At 37.9% G+C, this 23,170-nt stretch overlaps 1 protein-coding gene and 1 long non-coding RNA gene across 10 annotated transcripts in view; both read left to right on the top strand.

The window, feature by feature from the left end:
• Positions 1-23,170, top strand: part of KLF12 (KLF transcription factor 12) — a 521,468-nt gene that overhangs the window by 295,025 nt on the left and 203,273 nt on the right. The gene's annotated exons all lie outside the window — the stretch shown is intronic.
• LOC132657302 (uncharacterized) overlaps positions 1-23,170 on the top strand; it is a 63,054-nt gene extending 39,884 nt beyond the window's left edge. The window contains exon 2 of the long non-coding RNA XR_009595277.1: positions 1-23,170. This exon is cut by the window's left edge and continues 11,656 nt beyond it. This is a non-coding gene — a long non-coding RNA (uncharacterized LOC132657302).

Genomic DNA, 23,170 nt, shown 5'->3' with positions numbered 1-23,170 from the left:
TTATGAATTTAGATTTTTTAATGTGCTAAAACAAAGAAAGAAAGTGGAAGTCTTCAGTATTCCAATAGTCCAGTCTCTTATTGTCTTGGAGGGGACGAACTGTTAGCCGTTGTATTTCATCAGGAAACCTGAGTCCATCATTTAGGGCCCATACATACAGATATAAGCTTCCCAGGGGGTGCTAGTGGTAAAGAACATGACTGCCAGTGCAGGAGACATAAGAGGCGTGGGTTTGATCCCTGCATCCAGAAGATTCCCCTGGAGGAGGGCAAGGCAACCCACTCCAGTATTCTTGCCTGAAGAATTCCATGGACAGAGGTGGCTACAGTCTGTAGGGTCACACAGAGTCTCACACGACCAAAGCGACTTGGCACACGTGCATGTGCGCACATATGGATATAATGAATCTCCATGAAAAAAAAGAATTTTTAAGTTTTAGGGTAAAGAACAAAATGTGAAGAGAATTGCCAGTTCTAAAGCCAAAAGACTAGATTTAGAGAATAGTCATTAAAGCACTTCAAGGAAGAAATAAATTAGGTGGAGATGAAAACTCAGTTCTTGTTTATGCTTTTCTGATGATTTTTATTTTTGTATTAGCTAATCCTTTAGAGATGAAGCTAAATATGCCACACGGTTACTGTTAACTTGTTATAATGCCTTGGGGGAAAGACTAGGAGGCTCCCTGACCCTGTAGCTGGCCTCAGCAGTCACCTTAAGCATATTGCTGACACATAGTGGACATTGAGAAAGTATTAGTTCCACTGCTACATTTAGAATGGATAACCAACAAGAACCTACTGTATAGCACAGGGAACTCTGTTTAATGTTATGTGGAAGCCTGGATGGAGGAGAGTTTAGAGGAGAATGGATACATGTATATGTATGGCTGAACCCCTTTGCTATTCACCTAAAATTATCACATTGTTTGTTAACCAGCTTTACTATAATACAAAATAACAAATTTAATTTTTAAAAAGTATTAGTTTCCTTCCCTCATGTTTGCATTGCTTTTGGAAAAACACATAGTTTTCAGTATGAGTTTAATTTCATCAGAAACTTCCTTATTCAAAGATTTCAAACCAATAAATTTGGGAACACTTCGTTCTGAATCACTTACTGTTTTATAATGGACTGATGGGAATACCAGTCCACCTGACCTGCCTTTTGAGAAACCTGTATGCAGGTTAGGAAGCAACAGTTAGAACTGGACATGGAACAACAGACTGGTTTCAAATAGGAAAAGGAGTACGTCAAGGCTGTATATTGTCACCCTGATGCAGAGTACATCATGAGAAATGCGGGGCTGGATGAAGCACAAGCTGGAATCAAGATTGGCGGGAGAAATATCAATAACCTCAGATATGCATATGACACCACCCTTATGGCAGAAAGTGAAGAGGAACTCAAAAGCCTCTTGATGAAAGTGAAAGAGGAGAGTGAAAAAGTTGGCTTAAAGCTCAACATTCAACATTCAGACAATGAAGATCATGGCATCTGGTCCCATCACTTCATGGCAGATAGATGGGGAAACAGTGGAAACAGTGTCAGACTTTATTTTTCTGAGTTCCATAATCACTGCAGATGGTGACTGCAGCCATGAAATTAAAAGATGCTTACTCCTTGGAAGAAAAGTTATGACCAACCTAGATAGCATATTCAAAAGAAGAGACATTACTTTGTCACCAAAGGTCCATCTAGTCAATGCTGTGGTTTTTTCAGTAGTCATGTATGGATGTGAGAGTTGGATTGTGAAGAAGGCTGAGCACTGAAGAATTGATGCTTTTGAACTGTGGTGTTGGAGAAGACTCTTGAGAGTCCCTTGGACTGCAAGGAAATCCAGCCAGTCTGTTCTAAAGGAGATCAGTCCTGGGTGTTCTTTGGAAGGACTGATGCTAAAGCTGAAACTCCAATACTTTGGCCACCTCATGTGAAGAGTTGACTCATTGGAAAAGACCCTGATGCTGGGAGGGATTGGGGGCAGGAGGAGAAGGGCACGACCGAGGATGAGATGGCTGGATGGCATCACCGACTCGATGGACGTGAGTCTGAGTGAACTCCGGGAGTTGTTGATGGACAGGGAGGCCTGGCGTGCTGCAATTCATGGGATCGCAAAGAATCGGAGACGACTGAGCAACTGAACTGAATAATGAGCACTGTTGACCATCTTTTCATGTGTTTGTTAGCCATCTGTATGTCTTCTTTGGAAAACTGTCTGTTTAGGTCTTTTCCCCACTCTTTAATTGGGTTGTTTTTCTGTCATTGAGTTGTATGAGCTACTTCTATATTTTGGAAATAATCCTTTGTCAGTTGTTTCATTTGCTATTATTTTGTCCCATTCTGAGTTACATTCATTTTCGCCTTGCTTATAGTTTCCTTTGCTGTGCTAAAGCTTTTAAGTTTAATCAGGTCCCACTTGTTTACTTTTGTTTTTATTTCTGTTGCTCTATGAGGTGGGTCATAAAGGATCTTGCTTTGATTTATGTCATTGAGTGTTCTGCTTGTGTTTTCCTCAACAGTTCTAAAATTTCCTGTCTTACATTTAGGTCTTTAATCTATTTTGAGTTTATCTTTTAGGTATAGTGTTAGAAATTGTTCTTATTTCATTCTTTTACATGTAGCAGTCCAGTTTTCTCAGCACCATTTATTGAAGCGACTGTTTTTGTCCCATTGTATATTCTTGCCTCTTTTGTCAAAAATAAGGTAGCCATAGGTGCATGGGTTTATTTCTAGGCTTTCTATCTTGTTCCATTGGTCTATATTTCTGTTTTTGTGCCAGTACCTAAATGTCTTGATGACTGTAGCTTTGTAGTATAATCTGAAGTCAGGAAGGTTGATTCCTCCAGCTCCATTCTTCTTTCTTAAGACTGCTTTGGCTATTTGGCATCTTTTGTGTTTCCATATTAATGTGAAAACTTTGCGCTAGTTCTGTGAAAAATGCCATTGGTAATTTGGTAGGGATCACTTTGCGTCTGTAGGTTGCATTTGGTGGTATAGTCATTTTCACAATATTGATTCTTCCTACTGAGGAACATGGAATATCTCTCCATCTGTTTATGTCACCTTTGATTTTTTTCATCAGTGTCTTATAATTTTCTGTGTACAGTTCTTTTGTCTCCTTAGGTAAGTTTATTCCTAGGTATTTAATTCTCTGTGTTGCAATGGTGAATGGGATTGATTCCTTAATATCCCTTTCTGATTTTTCAGTGTTAGTGTATGGAACTGCAAGTGAATTCTGTGTATTGATTTTGTATCCTGCAACTTTAAATTCACTGATTAGGTGTAGTAATTACAGTATCATGTCATCTGCAAACAGTGAGAGCTTTACTTCTTCTTTTCCAGTCTGGATTCCTTTTATTTCTTTCTCTTCTCTGACTGCAGTAGCTAGGACTTCCAGAACTATGTTGAATAATAGTAGTAAAAGTGGACACCCTTGTCTTGTTCCTGATCTTAAGGGGAATACTTTCAGGTTTTCACCACTGAGAATAATGTTTCTCTAGGCTTATCATATATGGCCTTTACTATGTTGATATAGCTTCCTTCTGAGCCCATTTTTTGAAGACTTTTCATCATAAATGGGTGCTGAATTTTGTCAAAGCCTTTTTCTGCATCTACTGGGATTATCATGTGGTTTTTATCTTTCAATTTGTTAATATGGTGTATCACATTGATTGATTTGCATATATTAAAGAATCTTTCCATCTTTGGAATAAACCCAACTTGATCATGGTGTATGAGCTTTTTGTTGTGTTGCTGAATTCTGTTTGCTAAAATTTTGTAGACGATTTTTGCATCTATGTTTCTTAGTGACATTGGCCTGTGGTTTTCTTTTTTTGTGTTGTCTTTGTCTGGTTTTGTTATCAGGGTGATGGTGACCTCATAGAATGAGTTTGGAAGTGTTACTTCCTCTGCAATTTTTTGAAAGAATTTTGGAAGGATAGGTATTACCTCTTCTCTAAATGTTTGTTAGAATTCTCCTGTGAAGCCATCTGGTCCTGGGCTCTTGTTTTTTGGGAGATGTTTGACCACAGCTTTAATTTTAGTGCTTGTAATTGGGTTTTTCATAATTTCTCTTTCTTCCTGGTTAAGTCTTGGGAGATTGAACTTATGTAAGAATCTCTCCATTTCTTCCAGGTTATCATTTTATTACCATATAATTGTTTATAATAGTCTCTTATAATCCTTTGTATTTCCGCATTGTCTGTTGTAGTGTCTCTGCTTTTTAATACGCCGTCTAGGTTTGTCATAGCGTGTCTTCCAAGGAGAAATTGTCTCTTACTTTCGTCGCTCCAGTTACCATATGCAGTGATTATGGAGCCCAAGAAAATAAAGTCTGTCAGTTGATTCTACTTTTTCCCCATCTATTTGCCATGAAGTGATGGAACCGGATGCCATGATGTTAGTTTTTTTGAATGTCGAACTTTAAGGCAGCCTTTTCACTCTCCTCTTTCACCTTCATCAAGAGGCTCTTCAGTTCCTGTTTGTTTTCTGCCATAAGGGTGATGTTATCTGCATATCTGACGTTATTGATATTTCTCCTGGCAATCTTGATTCGACCTTGTGCTTCATCTAGCCCAGCATTTCACAGGGTTTCCTCTGCATATAAGTTAAATAAGCAGAGTGACAATATGCAACCTTGATATACTCCTTTCCCAATTTGGAACCAATTTATTGTTCCATGTCCGGTTCTAATGGTTGCTTCTTGACTTGCATACAGGTTTCACCAGACGTAGGTAATGTGGTCTGGTATTACCATCTCTTTATGAATTTTCCAAAGTTTGTGTGATCCACACAATCAGAGGCTTTATTACAGTCAATGAAGCAGAAGTAGGTGTTCTTCTGGAATTCTCTTGCTTTTTCTGTAATCCAGCGTTTATTGGCAATTTGATCTCTGGTTCCTCTGCCTTTTCTAAATCCAGCTTGAACATCTGGAAGTTCTTGGTTCATGTAGTGTTGAATACTTGCTTGGAGAATTTTGAGCATTACTTTGCTAGCATGTGAAATGAGTGCAATTGTGTGGTAGTTTGAACATTCTTTGTCAGTGCCCTTCTTTGGAATTGAAGTGAAAAGTGACCTTTTTCAGTCCTATGGCCACTTCTGTGTTTTCCAAATTTGCTGTCATTTTGAGTGCAACACTTTAACGGGATCGTCATTTAAGATTTGAAATAGCTTAGCTGGATTTCCATCTGATTTAGAATTAATGTTTGATCTAACAATTTATAAAATAATCTGAAATAGCTTGTTTGTAGTGATGCTTCCTAAGGCCCACTTGACTTCACACTCCAAGATGTCTGGCTCTAGGTGAGTGATCACACCATCGTGATTATCTTGGTCTTTTAGATCTTTTTTTATATACTTCTGTGCATTCTTGCCAACTCTTTTAAACCTTCTGTTTCTGTTAGGTTCATACTGTTTCTGTCCTTTATTTTGCCTATCTTTGCGTGAAATGTTCCTGTGGTAGCTCTAATTTTCTTGAAGAGATCTTTAGTCTTTCCCATTCTATTGTTTTCCTCTATTTCTTTGCATTATTCACTTAGGAAGGCTTTCTTATTTCTCCTTGCTGTTCTTTGGAACTCTGCATTGAGCTGGGTGTATCTTCCCTTTTCTCCTTTGCCTTTAGCTTCTCTTCTTTTCTCGACTGTTTGTAAGGACTCCTCAGACAACCATTTTGCCCTTTTGCATTTCTTTTCCTTGGGGACGGTCTTGATCACTGCCTCCTGTATGAATCTCTATCCACAGTTCGTCAGGAACTCTATCTATCAGATCTAATCCCTTGAATCTATTTGTTAGTTCCACTGTGTAATCGTAAGGGATTGGGTTAAGGCGTGCCTGACTAGCCTAGTGGTTTTCCCCACTTTCTGCAGTTTACGTCTGAATTTTGCAATAAGCAGTTCATGATCTGAGCCATGGTCAGCTTCCAGTCTTGTTTTTGCTTGACTGTATGAGGCTTCTCCATCTTTGGGTGCAGAAACTATAATGAATCTGATTTTGAAAGTATTCACAGTAGCCAAGAAATGGAAACAACCTATGTTCCCCTTGAAAGATGGATGGGTAAAGATATATATGTTTGTGTATGGACATACACAGTGGACTGTTAGCCATGAAAAAGGATGAAATCTTGCCGTTTGTGACAGCATGAACAGAGCTAAAGGGTATTATGCTGAGTGAAATAAGTTAGAGATAGAAAAACACCATATGACTACTTTTAGTTGAAATATAATGTAGCAAAACAAATGAACACATACAACAAAAGAGAAACATAGTGTTTGATAAAGAGAACACACAGGTGATTGCCAGAGAGGATGTTGTGTGAGGCATGAAGGATTGTGTGAAATAGGTAATGAAAATTAAAAGGCACTAACTTCTTGTTACAAAATAAATAAGTCATGGGTATGAAATGTACAGTTTGGGGAATATATTCAGTAATTATGTAGTATCTTTGCATAGTGACAGATGGTAACTAGATTTATCGTGGGGTCATTTTTAATATATATAAATCCCAAATCAGTGTGTTGTATACTGGGAACTATTATAGTGTTATATGTCAGTTGGACTTCAAACAAACGGCAAAAGAAAAACAAGCTCAGTGAGAAAGAGGATGAAGGTGGTCAAAAGGTACAAACTTCCACTTATAAGATAAATGACTACTAGATATGCAGTGCTTTACATGATTAATACATTTAACACTACTCTTAGGTTGTATGTAAAAGTGAAGAGAATAAATCCTGAATTATCACAAGGAACAATTTTTTTCTGTTTCTTTTATTTTGTATCTATATATAATTCAACTTACTATGATAATCATTTCATGATGTATGTAAGTCAAGTATACCTTAAGCAATAGTACCTTAGTTATATTTCAGTGATACTCGAAGAAAAAACTTCATACTACTTGGTCACTGAGAAAAACACAGAGAAATTGACTGGATTCTAAATTCATATGGTGGGAAATTAAAGCTTGCCTCTCATAGTTCCAGTTTCTCAATGTGTGTAGTGAACATTATAATTCTCGTGTTGCAGATCTTGAGCTAGTTTACTACCTCTGTATATACCCAGGTTTTCAAAGACACTGTTATCATTACTTCTTAGTGTAATTTGATCTTTAGACTCATAATACCGTACGTCACTATAGTTAGGAAATATAGATAGAATTAAATTTTCATTCCATCTAACACATGTCATGCATGCATATGTATGTAATTTATATGCATACATATTTTATATATATAATTGTAGCTTCTGCTTATCTTACGGCATATTGTGCCATTACCCAACCCTCCAACTCCCTTCTAAAAATAGGGGAGAGGTGCACGTATTTGGGTTTCCCTAGACACTAGAGTGAAAGAAGTTTCATGATAATGAAAAGATTCTGGCAATTCTAAGTAAGTCAGTCTGGATCTAAAATAATCTTTGAAGGCGTATTAGTTTACATGATCAATGTGGTTACTGTCCTACAAGAGATTTAGGAACACAATTATGGAATTTTTAGTGGTTTTTTTGATCATTTCTCAGTGACTCTTCCAAATACAGCACAGCCTTCATAGTTAAACTCTTTACAGATAAAGGAAGAATACAAAGCATGACAGACAGTGGCAAAGAATCAACTTTAAGGCTCACAAATCCCCTAAAATCTGAAGAGATTTCTTAGTTTCCAGATGACATTTTATTGTTGTAAGAAAGGTTCATAAAGCATAAAAAGTGATTTTTTGTGGAATGGTTATTTCTTTCATTACACTTTCAATATGTGCTCATCTCTTTCCATTCTCTCTTTTTGGACAGTTACTTACCATATTGTTTTTAAGACGTTGAAGCACAATAACCTTCTCTTTTTAACTAATGGAGATGAAAGACAAGGAAAATCTATTCTTCTACTGATAAAAGTTTTAATGGAATAATGAAGAATAGAATTATGTATGCTGAGATTTGTCTTGAGTCCTCTGAACAGCAGTAAGGTCCAATTTACCCACCAAAAGCCTTCGTAATTAAAAGACAGTCTTATGATTTAACACACCTTTTATAGTAAAAATATTGAAAGAGGTAACCTATATTCATCTTAGTCTAAATTATTTTCATCTAAAAATTACAAGGTTTTTTCCATCAGAAATTTAAATGTCATGATCAATAAGCAGTGTTTCTCTATAAATTTAGAAGTGGCCATCATGTTCTCATGTATTCAGTCACTTGTTATGCAATCCTATATTTTGGTTTGTTTGAGAAAGCTGTTTCAGGATTTTTTTTTTTTAACTCATGGTGATAAAACTTGGCCAATTTCAGATAAATGTTTATTTGGAGCTTGCAACAATTTTGAAGGTTATTTTGATGATTAGGAAGGTTTTATTTTAAGAAAACAGTTGGAACTTTTTTGAACTTTAAAGAATAGTACTTTTATTAACTTTGCTGACTTTAATATTTTACATTTGTTATATCTGTGGATGGCTTGAGCACTATATGTAGATTAAAATTGGGCAGTTGCTACTCAGTGGCGCATATGTCACTTGCTTCTACTTTTTAAGATATTTGGTTTTTCTGATGATGATTAAACTGTAAGAGTGTTTGTAATCAAAGCTTTCTAATCTGACTATACACACTGAAAACAGTTTTGATTATTTTAAACATTTTCATCGTTTAACATACCAATGGATTTGTTTCTCTGTCTTGTGAGATGACTGTGCCCTTTTACAGAAAGAGCCCTTCCTGTATGCGACAGTGCTACTTACTAGTTCAACTTTGTTCTCTTCCTGCTACTAAAGTAGCATAAATTTTTTGTGACTGAGCACAGATTTCATGCAAAATTAAAGAATGTCCCGAACAGTAACTGGAGAGAATCAGATTCTGTGTGTTCCTTGCTCATGGATAAAACTTCTGGCTTCCCAATTTAACTAGTAGGAATGGCCAACTTCCAGTATCCAAAAGATCAGTGTGCATATTGTGAGTAAATGGCATCTGAAGGCTGCAACTTCACAATTCCAACTTTGTAGCATTCTAGAATGGTGCCTGGTGGCCTTAGTCCCTTTTTGGAGCCCGCATATGTGATATTCATACAGAACCGTCACCACCAGCATTCACCTAAATGGTGAATTCCATAGTCTCCTTCCTTATCTCAGTTGGGAGCACCAATTTTCCTCAACTATCTCAAGTGAAAGCCATAGGAATTATCCTTGATACCTTTCATTCCTTCATCATCTGCATCTCCTTCATAACTTCTAAATATGAGTTTTATCTGAATTCATCTCTGCCTCCCCAAGTGCTCAGCGGAACTTAATAGCCTCTTTAAATAGGTTTCTTTAACTTCTGTTCTCACTCTCCCCTCAGCCCGTTCTTCATATAGCAGATTTCTCTTTCAAACTTAAAACCTTTTAATGTCATTGCGTTCTCCTAAGAGTAAGACCTATTTTTCATTCATAGCTTAAGGTTCTTGCTCAACTGCCCCTCTAGACTTCTCTTTCTCTAGCTATTTGCATAGCTTGTTCCAACTCTTGTTTCAGTTCTTAATTCAGATGACCACTATCACTAAACCCTTCTATTACCACCTTTTGGCAAGTGCACCAGCTTCATTGGTGAAGAGTTGTAGGAATGGTGGTAATGAAGGCAAATGTGGATGCAAGAAGACAAGTGGGTAGCCTTCTGTAATAGTCAAGACTAGATGATGGTGACTTGAACCAGGTTTGTGGTATTAGAGATAAAGTAGCATAAACCAAGTTGCAATGTATTTGAAAGTTTAGTAAATATCAGAGTATTGTGTAATTAGCACTGGGAGAGGTTAGAGGGCAAGATAAACTGGGCTGTTTATCTACATCCATAGACACAGAAGCTATTAATATTTGAATCTTATTTTATAAACTCTTGGAAAAAAATGAACTTTTGAACTTGAAAGGACCTTGTAATTTTTTTAAAACACTATATTTTGATATATAATTTGGAAATAATTGATCTTTATTGTTGCTATAATCTAAGATATAAACTTGAATAAGGGCCATTATTTTTCTCAAACTGAGGTTAGTTGACTAAGAGTAGTTGAACAGCCATCAGAGCGTGAATATCCTCATTTCTGCTCTGCTATTTGTGAGTTGCAAGAACCTGGGCACCCGACTTTTCATATTTGTGCCTCACTTAAAACTTTTAAGATCTCTAAGCTATACATTTAAAATTGAAAGATAAAATTTTATGGTTAGGACTTTAGGAATTGGGAATGGGTAACTGGTATTTTACTCAATACTCTTAATTTTTTCTTGAAGACAGTGCATTTTGTTATGCTAATGAAATAAAGCCTTTAGTTCCCATGTGGGGAAAAGAAAAAGATCCCCCTTATGAATTGGATTTGGGGGCTGATGAAAGACAGGAGGAACTTCCTGGGTGGTGCTCATGGTAAAGAACCTGCCTGCCAATGCAGGAGACATAAAAGACGAGGGTTCGATCCCTGGGTTAGGAAGATCCTCTGGAGGAAGCCATGGCAATCCATTCCAGTATTCTTGCCTGGGAAATTTCACAGACAGAGGAGCCTGGCAGACTACAGTCCATGTGGTCACAAAGAGATGAACATAACTGAAGCAACCTAACATGCACATACACACGAAAGACAGGGGATTGAAGGATAGCCCCTTAGTTTTTTATCTTGAGTTACTAGGTAGCTATTGATTCTATACAATGACATAGGGAAGACTAGATTAGGAGAGGGCTTTTTACAGATGAGAGAATTGAGTGTTCCTCTGGATTTGTTACATTTAGATACTAAGTAAAGATTTCAAAAGCATCATTCTATGCTGCTGCTGCTGCTAAGTTGCCTCAGTCCGACTCTGTTATGACCCCATAGACTACCACCAGGCTCCCCCATCCCTGGGGTTCTCCAGGCAAGAACCCTGGAGTGGGTTGCCATTTCCTTCTCCAATGCATGAAAGTGAAAAGGGAAAGTGAAGTCGCTTAGTTGTGTCTGACTCCTAGTGACTCCATGGACTGCAGTCCACCAGGCTCCTCCATCCATGGGATTTTCCAGGCAAGAGTACTAGAGTGGGGTGCCACTGTCTTCTTCCATCATTCTATGGGAATATATATTTGGAAGTGGAGGTTTCATAGATTGACATGCTGATGTAAGGGATTACCTTAAAGATCGTAAACAGAGTGGAAGGTACAGGACTGGGCTCCAGGGAGCTTTAGTTCTGAAAGTTCTGAGAGCACAATGAGTGCAGGCAGCAAAGAGGCCTAAGACTTACCAGCGATACAGGCAGAACACCAGGAAAGGGTGTCCCAGAGGTCAAAAGAAGCAGGTACTTAATGAAGAGGTGATTGTTCCACAGTGTTGAATGTTGCTGGAACATCAAAGTTGAAAATAAATAACAGATCGACAGCAAGGTCATGGGTGGTCTCGATGAGAGAATTCTCAGCTGCCAATATTGTGGCCACAAGTCCCATGTGGCTTTTTAAGTTTAAATGTACTTTAATTCAAATAAAATCAAGTTAAAAATTCCTCCATCACACTAATCATATTTCGTATGTATAATAGCCATACCATACTGGATCTTGTCGCTACCTCGCATTTCCATCATTGCAGAAAGTTCTTTTGGATAGAAGGCAAGTGCAGCTCTGAGGGGCACGTCCTTTCTTGGCCTGACAGAGTCTTCTCTCTGGGGTAAGGATGTCACCAGAGAAAGATGAGAGCAGAGTCCTAGAGGCACTGGATCCAGTATACCTGTTCTTAAGGAAGCAGTGCCCAGTAGGGTGGCTCTGTGGTAAAGAATCCGCCTGCCCATGCAGGAGATACGGGTTCATTTCCTGGGCTGAGAAGACCCCTCAAGTGGGAAACAACAACCCAGTTATCCAGAAAATTCCACGGACAGAGGAGCCTGACGGGAGCTATAGTCCGTGGGGTCACAGAGAGTTGAACATGACTGAGCAATCGCTGTCTGGCCCAGTAGGATCATGAAGATGAAGGCATGACTGGAATGATCCAGAAGAGGTGAGGAAGTGCAGACCAGCTGTGGATCTCTCTGGTTTAGAAAGCAGTGAAGATCATCACAGTTCTTTTATTGACTGTAATTATTAAATCGTTTTATGCAGGGACACTTCAACTGGGAGGTCAAGAACACCCGAGGTGATTGTGAGCTCTTGTGTAGTATGGGAAAATTTAATTCCGTAGACAGTACTCCGTGTTAGCCTCAAGATGACTAAAACTCAGATCCACAAAGGAGTATTGTTAGGCCCTTCAACTGAGGGAAGAGAAAAATACAAGCACAGTTGTGTTTTAAACACACTGACATATTAAATTCTCAGAAGAATTTCAGGAGGTAAGTATTATTAAATCCTTGTTATCCAGATGAGAAATGAGTTCCATTTTATTCTGAGAAATGAGACTGACTGATAGTAAGTCAACTGAGGGCCTATTATGTAGACTTCTGAAAACCTAGTAGGAGACTTAAATTTCAACATGATGTCCAAAAAAGACTTGTGTTTTCAAAGACATTTTTTTTTCAACTGTATTAAATTTGGGGTAAGTGCCCAGAAAGGCCGATCCTTTCTCTTGTAACTTCTACCTGTAAGTTGGCTGTCACCCCATTTTTTTCCGGTTTGTCCTTCATAGTAAAATAGCCAATGTGGTACTGGGATGTGGTTTATCTCCCACATTGTCATATAGCACATCCCCAAATGGAAACTTTTCTAACAAAAAATTAACACTTTGTTAAAATATAGGAGTTAATTATCAACTGTTCCAGAGGCAAATGTCCTGCCTTTGGTCACATTGTGTCTTGTAATGGAATTTGCTAAGATTAATACCTGGCTATTTTTCATACTGGGTTGTAAGTTCCTTGAGGTTGGAAAAAAAAAAAAAAAGGATGTATATGTGTTTTACTCTGGAGTGCCCTGCTCAAAGCTCTGCAGATAGTTCGATATTGAATGGATGTAGTTTGGGTTGAATTAACACGCTGTGTTAATGCCATTGAATCAGCTTACAACCAGAACTATTTCCTTGTCATTTTCCTTTTGAAGTGAAAGTGAAAGTGAAGTCGCTCAGTCGTGTCCGACTCTTTGCTTTGCGACCCCATGAACGGTAGCCTACCAGGCTCCTCTGTCCATGGGATTTTCCAGGCAATAGTACTGGAGTGAATTCCCATTTCCTTCTCCAGGGGATCTTCCCGACCCAGGGATTGAACCCAGGTCTCCCACTGAGCTTGACCTTATGTTGCCCTTCCCTGTCACTTGACTCCAAACTGCAAAAAGAGAAAACTCCCTAACTGTACCTTCTAGGCTTCCCCACTGCACGCCATCCTGTTTATGTAAGGCAGGTTATCAACATGACAAAGACAGATAAATGTATGTGTCTTCTAGAGGACTCTACCACGTATTCTTAAGGCTTATACAGTAAGAATTTCTGCTTTGTGTTTTTTGACAGAGAAACTTTTCAAAATTTGATAGAATCACTTGGTTTTCTCTTATGCAGATAGCTTAGTTTTTAATGACTTTACTGCTTTTCTCATGAAAGTTGCTTATTAACTTAAAAGATGTATGGGAAGGGAGGGTGAAATGTATTGGGATATTGGGATTGACATATGTACATGACTCTGTATAAAATATGGGCTTCCCAGGTGGCACGGGGGTAGAGAATCCACCTGCCAATATAGGAGATATGGGTTTGATCCCTGGATCAGGAAGATGTGGAGGAGGAAATGGCGACTCACTGCAGTATTCTTACCTGGAAAATTCCATGGAAAGAGGAGCTTGGGGGGCTACAGTCTGTGGGGTCACAAAGAGTAGGACACGGCTGAGCGAATAATTGCATTGAATGTATATTCATTTGTATTGCTTCTGGTTTAAAACATTTGCAGTTGTTTTAAAATGCTTATAAGACAAAATATCTGACATAGAAGCATTTATTTTGGGTTTTAGCATTGGCTCCGTGGTTAAAATACTATTATTTTTCTTTGAGTCCTTTCTTAGCAGTAAATTATGGGTTAATGGAATATGATTACCTAAGTATCCTCTTGTCAGTAAAGCCAAAATTCAAAGTATATAAAATTAAGTTTTGCACTTGATATCCCTCATAGAGATTGTACTTTGAAAACTAAAGTTTTATTTATTAGTGATTTACAAATAGCTTCATGACTACTCAGGAAATTCATGTACTTGTTTTAAATTCAGAATTATTTAAATCCCTATACATTTGATATAATAAATTAAAATCTAAGCACAGATTTGTTTCTCTCTCTTTTTTTTTAGTATATTTTGTATGTCAGTATATTCCTTGTGACCATAGTTTGAATAAAATAAAAAAAAAATGACTGCATTAAAAATGACTTTGGAAGATACAGTTTTGAGAAAATGTACTGTGTTTACATAAGAATATTGTTCAGTCATAAAAAGAAATCCTGCTATTTGTGACAAACTGGATGGAGCTTGAGGGCAATTATGTTAAATGAAATAAGTCAGAGAAAGACAAATACTGTATAATCTCACTTATATGTAGAATTAAAAAAACAAACTCATAGAAAAAGAGAATAGATTGGTGCTTGCCAGAGCTGGTGCGTGTGTGTGTGTGTGTGTCTGTAGTAGTGAAGGTAGTTAAAAAGGTACACACTTGTGGGGATTTAATATACAGCATGGTGACTCTAGTTACCATGCTATATTGTAATGGCACCCCACTCCCGTACTCTTGCCTGGAAAATCCTATGGATGGAGGAGCCTGGTAGTTTGCAGTCCATGGGGTCGCTAAGAGTCGGACACGACTGAGTGACTTCACTTTCACTTTTCACTTTCCTGCATTGGAGAAGGAAATGGCAACCCACTCCAGTGTTCTTGCCTGGAGAATCCCAGGGATAGGGGAGCATGGTGGGCTGCCGTCTGTGGGGCCGTACAGAGTCGGACACAACTGAAGTGACTTAGCAATGTTCCTAAGAGAGTAGATCTTAAACGCACTTGTCAAAAGTAAAAAAAAATTGTAGCTATGTAAGGTGATGTTTGTTAACTGAGCTTACTGTGGTGGTTTTTTTGCAGTATATACGTACATAAAATCATTACCTTGTATACATAAAACTAATATAATAGTGTGTCAATTATATCTCAATAAAACTGGGAAAAAGAGTTCTAGAAAACTACCCAAAGAGTAGCTCCTTCAGACATTAAAGAACAGGAGCTTTTATACTGTAAGGTTTATCTGCAGTGGTCAGTATTTCTAATGCCTGTGATGGATATGTGTAGGCAGCAGAAATCAGAAAGGCTGACCAAATGAAAGACAAGGAGAGTGAAGCTGCTGCTGTCCTAGTTGAGCATAACATGCCCTGACTTTTCTTTAAAATGTAGTGAACTCAAGATTAAATGAACCAACAAAACATTTCATTAGCCCTTAGTTTTTTCATTTTTATTCTCTTTTTAGACAAACCCATAAATCACATTATTTATTTCAAGTTATACTGATGAATAAGACCTGGTTACATGACTTAATTTTATAATGAATTTTATTAATGTCCTATAAACAACATAATGCCACATCACTCAAGTTAAGATTCCGTTCTACCCCTCTATTAGCACTATCAGTAAAAAATGGAAGTAGAAAATGAATGATCTTGTGTTGCTAAACAGCAGTTTGCTTTTTAAAAAAAATCACGGTGGACAAAAAACAAACAAAACCCCACCTATCTGATGTCTGCTAAGGAGGAAAAGTTTATGAGAGTGAATGGTGGATTCATGTAAATGTATGGCAAAACCAATACAGTATTGTAAAGTAAAATAAAGTAAAAATAAAAATTAAAAAAAAAAACTTTTCAAATGGGAAAGTAGTTCTGTGCAGAAGCTTAGAAAATGAAATTCTCTTGACCTTTCTAAACTATAATTATACCTGTATTGTCCCATTTTGTATTAAATACTTCATTTCCTTAGATTTAAAAATTAGGAGAACATTGACTAGATTCTATTTTGTGTAGGTGAACATGTTGGTTGAAATTGTTATCCCTCATTAAATATAAGAAAAATTATTCTTTGCCAAATAAATGAGAGCAGTTATTTTACAGCTTTAAGATTTTAGGAAAGTTTAAAGAAAAATTGTTATTCTAAGTTTCTTTTATCTTTTCTTTAAAAAAAAAATCCCATTTAATGACTCTATCTTGGTGCCAAATACAGACATCGAAATGAAATCTATGACTTTGTAAATAATGATTTATAAATCTGAGTCATAAAAATGGAATTGTTCCCACTAATTTGGCTTTCATTTCCAGAACTGTGTTCCTTTAATTTCTGTTTAGTTTTGCTTGGCAGTGACTCCTGAAATGTGATTTTAGTTTTGTTATCTTTAGAGAGCATGTGTAGGGATTAATGACTGTAAATAGGTACATAAAAAGTTCTAATCTATTTTAAGCATGAACATTTTTAAATGTCAGACTTGCTTAAAACTGGGTACATGTTTTGTTTTAACATAGTAATAATGTAACATCTGTTTGCTAATAGGTTTTTTTCTCTAAGTAGGTCAAGGTGTAGTTTTCCACTCCAAAATGGTTCAAGTAATTGTAATAGGTTTCTGGTTCAAGAAAAACATCCATTTGAACAGAGCCGAGAATCTGGAATTTAGAAAAATTATCTTTGGAAGAGCAGCCCTGTTCATACACCTGTAGAAAAAAAAAATCCCCTATATCCTTAAAAACCTATTCATTATTATTTTAGATACCAGTTTTACCACGTTTGTTTTATTTTCCAACTCTGAAAGTAGTTTTGAGGCAGCCACGTAGGAAAGGTATGGGTGAGTCATGGTTAGAGGCATCTGGAAGCTGCTGGATGTGACAGAAGACCGTCGTCATAGGTTGGAAGCAGTTCCTCATGAGGACCAAAGACCCTGCGGATACATTTTATAGGAACCATCCTTTATAAACATTTTTCCTAAACTTCTCATATGTGACCAGTTTACCATGCTGACTTGTAAGATGCAGGCAGTAAAGCAAATTTGAATTTCTTTCTGACCCATTTAACTCTCTTAGTCTGGGTCTAATGCCAACTATATAAGTGAAAAGTTGAATATGTGTTCATTTGGAGGAGAAATGCATAGTCCACAGAATATTTCCTGGTCTCAGCATCTGATATTTATTTGGTGTGTGTGTGTGTGTTCTGTGCTTAATCATATCTGGCTTTTTGTGACCCCATGGACTCTAGCCCGCCAGGCTCCTCTCTCCATGGGAATTCTCTAGTCAAGAATACTGGAGTGGGTTGCCACACCCTCCTCCAGGGGATCTTCCCAACCCTGGGATCTCCTGTGTCTCCTGCACTGCAGGCTGATTCTTTACCGTTGAGCCATCCAGGAAGCTCCTCTAGTTGGGCTGGCAGGGATATGAATATTGAAAGTGAAGAAAGTTGTGTGTGCAGTTCCAGGTATGCATGAGTCAGTGGGGATCTGACAGGATTCCTTGCACACTGGACGGTGAGGAGGAGCCTTTTGTTAGAGAGAGATGGCTAAAAGGAGCAATGAACTTAGCCAGGCAGGGGTAGAGAACCCTGCTCCAGGCAGAAGAATCGGCATCGACAGTCACTGTGAACCAAAGGAACAGGATTTGTTTGAGCAGTCTTCCAAGAATAGAGGAGCTTCTGGTGAAGTGTGATAGAACAGAGATCAGCTAATTCTGTAAAGGGCCAAATAGTAAATATTTTAGACTCTGTAAGTCTTATAGACCATATGCTCTGTTGCAGTGACTCCAGGACAGGGAGGCCTGGCGTGCTGCGATTCATGGGGTCGCAAAGAGTCAGACACGACTGAACGACTGAACTGAACTGAACTGATAGAAAATATATAAATTAGTGTGCATGGCCATGTTCCTTGATTATATTTTATAAAAATTGTCATGTTGAATTTGGCGCTAAGGCTCCTGGTGTTAGCACCAAAACTCTGCTACTCTGAGTAATTTTCTTGTTGCTTTTGGTAATATCTTCATAGGATTGGTCTGAATGGTACAGTATAAATCGAATTAAGAAAAACCTTTCTGTATTTCCTCCTTAAATTTTTTCCCCCTGTGTTTTAAGTTTTGTAGTTTTATTATGTATTTTAGTGTTTGCTATTTGCTTTCTATTCTGGAGATTCTAACATTTATTTATCATAGTTACAGATAGTCATTGCTTACAGTGTGTCTCATTACCTTCATATCTTCCGTTCTGTTTCCTTTTTTGTTTCTCAAATTTGTGTTACATTGAAAATATCACAGTAGCAGAAAAAACATTGAATATCTAGAGGTCATGGATGCAGGCTTTATGGAGCCATAACATTGGAGCTTGCCCTTGAGGGCTAAGTATAATTTTGCCAAGCAGTGGGGAAAAAAAAAAAAAAAGAAAGAAATGATATTTTGGGCACGAGAAACAGCATCAGCAGAAATAAAAAGATGTGAAAGGCAGTGCGATACTCACTGAACATCAGGTAGTCCAGAACATCAGAAAACCTGGAGGATGTAGATCTATCCTCTGTTTTAAAGGATCTTAATTTATCTTCTTAGTTGTTTGGGTTTTTCTTGCAGCCTATGGAAAGTTCTTGCTCTTCTGCAGAGTCTGTTATCTCTGTCACAGCCAAAATGATTCTTTTAAGTGTCAATCAGACCTTCTCACAACTCTGGTTAAAACTTTTCTTCTCAAAAAATAACACCTAGACTTTATCATATAAAGTGAAGTAAGTCAGAAAGAGAAAAACACGTATTGTATATTAACGCATGTATGTGGAATCTGAAAACAAATGGTATTGACCATCTTCTGTACAAAGTGGAAATAGAGACACAGATGTAAGAACAAGCAGATGGATACCAAGGGGAAAGAGGGGGATGGCATGAATTGTGAGATATGGTATAGCACATATCCACTATTGATGCTATGTATAAACTAGATGACTAATGAGAACCCACCGTGTTGCACATGGAAATCTACTTGGTACACTGTGGTGACCTGAATGGGAATGAAATCCAAAAAAGAAAGGATATAGGCATACACACAGCTGATACACTGCCAAACAGTAGAAACGAAGACAACATTGTAAAGCAACTATACATCAATAAAAAGTAAAAAAGAAAAAAGGGCTGCTAGCCATCTCCTAAAAGATGCTACGTGACCTGTCTCTTTACACCCCTGTCTGAACTCATTTTCTCTCATGCTTCTTGTTCTACCTCCACTGGCCTTCTTGAAAAGCTCTTAAGGGTTCCCAGCACACCGCATGCTTATGGCACTCATGGATCCTCTGGAGCCCTCTTCTCAACAATGTCTCCTTTGTTGATCCATGTTTCAGTTCAGTCTCACTCTATCAGACAAGCCTTCTGTGAACACCCTGTCTAAGTGGAGATGTCTTGCACTCTCTGGCCTCTTGTCTTTTCTTTTCCTGATAGAAAACCCCAACTTCAATCCAGTGTCACTGTGAAAGTAAGTCTGCAAAATAGTTGAAGACTTTGGCTGAGGAATTATGAGAAGAATGTAACAGAGCAAATGCTGGATATTCCAGGCCAGAAATATTTTTAAATAATTAATGAAAGTTTTGCACCTCTGTGACCTTCTTATTGTTCATTCCTCTTTTAATTTTGCCTTCTTAGAACCTCTCCCAAAGCGTGTGGAAATGAGAAAGTCTATTTTTATGTGAGAAACATCAAATTTTGAAGGTTAAATTTTATGCCTATTTGGCCTCTATAGGAAAATGTAAAAAGAGCTTTCCCTTTTTTTATTAGCCTCTGTATAATTTTATGTCATTATTCATATATAGAATGTAATTTTCTATTGTGGATAGAGGTTGTGGAGTACATAATTTAATTAAATTTACTTTGACTTTATGCTTTTCCAAAACCAGATATAAAGTCAGTGTTACTCTTAAAACTCCTGAGGAGTCTTAAGATTCATGGGAGAGATCCATTAGCTCCTTTTCAAATTTGAAGGTCAAGAGAAAATGCCAGAAGAGTTATTATTGTATTATTGAGAAGTTCTTTATGACAGCTGAAATACTAAGAAAAGTAGCAACTAAATGAAATAAAGCATGGATTTATTAACTAGATACACATCTGTGGAAAAAATACCCAGAACAGGAAAGGATATATATCAAACAATTATTTTGTATCAACTAAGCAGCTATATGTTCTATCCTAGCCACCTGACTTTTTCTGGGACACAGGATAAGGTGTAAGAGTACTTCAGGGTGAAGTGAATAAACACAGGACTATTGGTAGTTATTGCTGGTTAACAGCTCAGCAAACTTTTTATTTTCTTTTGGCCGTGTGGCTTGTGAAATCTCAAGTTACCCAACCAAGGATTGAACCGAGGGCCCTCAGCAATAGAATGCAGAGTCCTAGCCGCTGAACCGCCAGGGAATTCCCAAACTTTTTCCTTTTTTTAATCTTTGCCTCTATCCACGTATCAAACAGTAAACTGTGATAGGGAAATGTTTGGGGGAGAATATGTCAGCAGCATATCACTGAGTATGAAGTAGTCATTTTCCCCCAACTTTATTACCTATATTACATAATCATGCCTAAAGAAATGTACCCTGATCATTTTAATAGTGTATAAATGTTACTTTGATGGCCTTTCTGATTCTCTCAGGTGAGACTTAGTGTGCTGGTTTTTCTATTTGGTGTGTACTTTATTCACAATATGGGACATAACTTATCATTATAGGAAATTATATTAATTGTAATGGAACAAGTGGCTGTAATAAAACTAATCTCTAAGAGCAATGAAGAAAGCAATTTTTAAAAAAAGCATGATTAATGAAAATGATTTGATGTGTTGTTGTCTATAGACAATATTTTCAGCAATATGGAGGAATAACTACTCTGAAAAGTCATCCTACTGTAAAACAAAGATGAGAACAAATAGAGGAGATTTTTCAGATCCTTCCATCAATCCTAGTTGTTTCCTTCCCAGTCAAAACAATGACAAATACACATACACACACACGTAAGTATCATGAGGTCATAGATTGGAATTACCCTGCAAACAATGTCAGCATTAGACTAGAGCTGGCTGAAATCAAGAAGCAAATAATAATTGTCAAAAATAAAATGTATGGGGCTTCCCTGGTGGCTCAATGGTAAAGAATCTGCCTGCCAATGCAGGAGACTTAGGTTCGATCCTTGATCCAGGAAGATCCCAAATGGCACAGAGCAACTAAATCTGTGTGCCACAACCATTTTTTAATTTTATTTTTTGTTTAATTGGAGGATAATTGCTTTACACTGTACTGGTTTCTTCCATACAACAGTATAAGTGGCTCATAGTTATATGTTTATATCAGAACTATTGAGCCTGTGCTCTAAAGCCCATGAGTTGCAACTACTAAAGCCCTGGGGCCCCAGAGCCCTTGCTGTGCAGCAAAAGAAGCCACTGCAATGAGAAGCCCGTGCCCTGCAACTAGGGAGTAGGCCCTGCTCTCCACAACTAGAGAAAAGCCTGTGCAGCGACAAAGAACCAGCACAGCCAAAAATAAACAAATAAAAGGATAATGGACTCGATGGATAAACTGTCAAAACTGAAAAAAAGATGAAGTAGTTCATAAAAATAGCAAGAAAAAAGAGATCACAAAGAAAACAGCATTAGAGACATCAAACTTCTCAGTTCCAACAATGGCAGTTAGAAGACTCTGGGATAATATTTTCAAAATGTTAATTACACATGTCAAGGTAAAGTTGTGTGATCACTCACGATGAGTCTGTGGAATATCTTCTATAAATATGAGCAAAAATTAGGACATTTTTGAGTGAACAGAAACCAAGACCTAAAGTAAAGGACATCCTAAAGTATTCAGCTAGAGGATTCTGACATATTAATAGTTGAGGAAGTAAGAGAATGTACTGGGGTCCAGCCCCGTTTGGATCCAGGGATTCCCTCAGGAGGGACGGCGTCGGCAATAAGGAAAGAGAGACAGAGGAATAGAATAGAGGCTGATATTCCTTGGTTTACACAGAAAGCCAATAAAGCCCCAAGACAAGGGACTTGCACCATTCACGCAGGCCACAGGTGCCCTCCCGGTCTCCCAAGGGAGTGAAGACGCAAAGTGCCTTCCCATTCAGGTCTTAGAAGCCCAGGCAAATAAGTGAACACGGAGGGCCCCTGTGCTTCAAGGGATCAGCCTGAAAAAGAGAGTAAGAGAGAAAAAGAAAGAAAGAAAGAAAGAACGACATGGGGGAACCAGGCTTTCGTGGAACTGGTCCGTCTCTTTAATTTTCAGGGAAGCGTTTATACTTTAAGTTGTACATAGAGATAAATGTAAGAAGCAGAGTCACGCAGGGTCAGCTGCTCTGACCCTCATCTAAAGACAGAATGTTCTTTGCATACCTTTGTTCTTACAAGGGTCTTACATTTGTTTACAATATCTTCTGGTCTGGAGACTGATTAACATTTTACGGCCCCATCTTTCTTTCTGTTGATAAAGGTTAGTCAATCAGAAAACTTGTTTTCCCTTAAGATCTGCTTAGTCTTAAGATAGTGATAAAGTTACATTCTTACATAGCAAGGATACAACAATTTATAACAAAGAGGAGTACAGTGATTTATAACAAAGAGAAAATTCATTAACTCAAAAGTCTAGTATTGCTAACATCAAAACTACTATATTTCTTTTGCTACATCCCAATTACATTGATTAACATACTCCCAGGTGCCTAAGCGTATGGAGCCTGGCGGCAGTCATTAACTCAGCTAATGAAACCCTTCACCAACATGATTTTTATCTTTAGAAGAGCCCTATGCTAACTAAGACTTTCAAAATACTCCAAACTCTCTGTGCTGTTTATGGTTGAGAGGTTGTGAACAATCATGTGCGTAGTAGTAAGAGTGTGGATAAACCTGTCACACAAGCTAGACTGCCAGCAGAGAGGTTTGAGCTGAGACACTCCTTTTATATGCAGGAGACTATTAACTGGAGCTCTAAGTTAACTTTCCAGAGAAAGGTGGTTGGGGATAGCCCCTGTTAATGTCAGAAGAGTGTAGTATACAGACAGATTTTGGTTTTGGGGGTAGATGCTCGATCAGATCCATGGGACCCCTCGAGTCCTGATCTGCCTTGCCCATCAGGCCTCTTCTGCATGACCTTGTCATGGGTGGGGTTGGGGAGTCCCTCGAGTCCTGATCTGCCTTGCCCGTCAGGCCTCTTCTGCGTGACCTTGTCATGGGTGGGATCTCCCGTGCTGGCTCCCAGCAAGAATGATCCCCAGAATTTGGTCTTAAATGTAAAAAAGGAATGATAAAAGAAAGAAAA

This window comes from Ovis aries, chromosome 10, assembly GCF_016772045.2.
Source record: "Ovis aries strain OAR_USU_Benz2616 breed Rambouillet chromosome 10, ARS-UI_Ramb_v3.0, whole genome shotgun sequence".
In the NCBI taxonomy this organism is placed as follows: domain Eukaryota; kingdom Metazoa; phylum Chordata; class Mammalia; order Artiodactyla; family Bovidae; genus Ovis; species Ovis aries.
Note: the sequence above shows the minus strand (reverse complement) of the source record. Positions and strands in the feature narration are given on the sequence as shown.